The sequence below is a fragment of the Cynara cardunculus genome, assembly GCF_001531365.2.
Source record: "Cynara cardunculus var. scolymus isolate 2C chromosome LG 5, CcrdV1, whole genome shotgun sequence".
Lineage (NCBI taxonomy): Eukaryota > Viridiplantae > Streptophyta > Magnoliopsida > Asterales > Asteraceae > Cynara > Cynara cardunculus.
The window spans coordinates 15,273,941-15,276,030 of record NC_037532.1 but is presented as its reverse complement, the minus strand read 5'-3'; the positions used below and the strand labels follow the sequence as shown (position 1 = coordinate 15,276,030).

Here is a 2,090-nt window from a genome sequence, read left to right as displayed (position 1 = left end):
AAAGTTGGTTTATATCCATTGTTTCAATTTAGTGAAACATAGCTTACATTCCTTTAAAGGTATASTAATTTTACCTTGCGTCTTCTTCAATATCTAAATCGACACATATATAAATCGACACATACTCTCTTTTTCTACAAAACTAATGCCTCCAACTACTTTACTTAATGTTTCATTTGAATTAAAGATATATATCCATTTATAAGTTATCTTTACAGTGTTTTACTATAAAATTTTAAATATAAAAGATGACCTCACAAAGACAAGTTAATATCATATAATAATAAATATATATATAAATATATTTCAATAAGATATTGTGTTTCATATAAAAACTACAAATATTTCTCATTAAATGTCAAGTAATTCAACAAGAAGATAAATTGGACCACGTACTCTTACGTCTTTATGAAATGCCATGAACATTGACCAATATTACAAATTATCAAATTCCTTTTCTACTATAACCCTAACTCTAGTCACCATTTATACTTTTATCGCCGGAACGCTTCCTTCTCTGGCGCTGCATCCACCTCCCCTTTCGTCACTATTCCTTTCTCCTGTATGCACACCCAACACCAAAACCAGGTCCTCTCCTTCCAAAACTGAAAATGGTAAAACCATTGCCTCTCCTCCGACACAGCACCCATTTCTCCCTCCTTCTGCTCTTTTGACCAAATAAAAGGCACAAAAGATTGCAGCTTATTCCAACCAAACACCATGACTCGCTAAAGAACGACATGGATCATGGCTTTGAAGAAGAGGGGGAAATGACGGCCTGCACCTTCAGAGATGAGTTCTTGGGAAGATGGAGGTTGATGGAATGAGGCCTACCGGAGAAAAATGAGAAAGGGGGCGGCAGACGGTTTAACCCCACCACAGCCAATCGAGTCTTCACTAGTATTGGTTGTAGCCGAACCAGATAGAACTTCTTTTTAGTTGGCAACTCGAGGTCTGAGCCACCCACCATGGCTAGCTTCAACAATCAATAGCCCGACTAGGCTCTTTCACAAACAAAAAGCATAAAAGCCAAAATTCAGTATCAGACAAAGAAGTGTAATTGATGATGGTTGAGAACAAACAAATTATACCCGAAATGAAATGAACATTGACGAACTTATCGAGCATGTTGCCACCACCACCACGACTCTGAAGAAGAAAACATATATAGAAAATCGTGTTAACAAAAAGACAACAGCTTGATCCGATTAAACTAAAAAATTTATCTCCAAAATCGAGTCTTTAGATACATCAATAGAGAGAAAATGAATACAACAAAAAAATATCTCACAGCGATCCATGGGCGGTGTTGGGGCCATTAGAGGGTGTTGGATAATGGCGCTTCATATATTCCTCCTTGAGGACTGAAGACAGAGGACAGAGGACTTTGCCCAGTATTGGTTGGAAGATGTCTCGAACAATGGCGAATGATAACCTATTTATAGGCTAGATTTCGTGCTTCTAGAATCTAGGGTTTTGGAAGCCACTAGAGAGTCGGCCGGCAAAGGTATTATATTATTATAATATATTTTGATAATATGTAATATATATATATATATATATATATAATATGTAATATTTTTTATAATATACATATAATGTTTATATATTAGGGTCTTGAAAGGGGGAAAACAGTCGACTGCGGTTAATTGGTTTAAAGCAATAAGTGCATATTTTTCAATTACGGTAAATATATTTCTTATTTTAACTGTAATCGTTTGGACCAATTTGTATGTACCTCGATTAATATCAGAGTTTTGGAAAAGAGTTAGCAAAATCTTCAAATGGTTTTGTATCTTAAAGCAATAAATCAGTAAACTTTCAATTATCTATACTACATTATAAAGCAGATTTCTTAAAAGTCTTAAAAACAACTTAAACTGCATAAGATACAATCTTTTTAAGCATGAAGTCTTAAAATCTTAAAAACCAATTTAGTACTACTACTCTCAAGCACACATTGATAACCCAAGGCCCTCTCTCTCTCTCTCTCTCCCAAACGACGCTTCACGCTCACCTCATCATTCTTTTCCAAACGACGCTCCACCCTCACTTCCCTTTCCAACGCAACTCTGCCCTCCAAAGAACCG

The 2,090-nt window shown here is 35.6% G+C and overlaps 1 long non-coding RNA gene across 1 annotated transcript; it reads right to left on the bottom strand.

The window, feature by feature from the left end:
• Window positions 1-370: 370 nt before the first annotated feature.
• LOC112513832 lies at window positions 371-1,376 on the bottom strand. Its single transcript, XR_003069310.1, has 3 exons — window positions 1,292-1,376; window positions 1,092-1,149; window positions 371-1,004 (listed from the first exon to the last, which is right to left on the bottom strand). It is a non-coding gene; the product is annotated as an uncharacterized LOC112513832 (long non-coding RNA).
• Window positions 1,377-2,090: the final 714 nt, after the last annotated feature.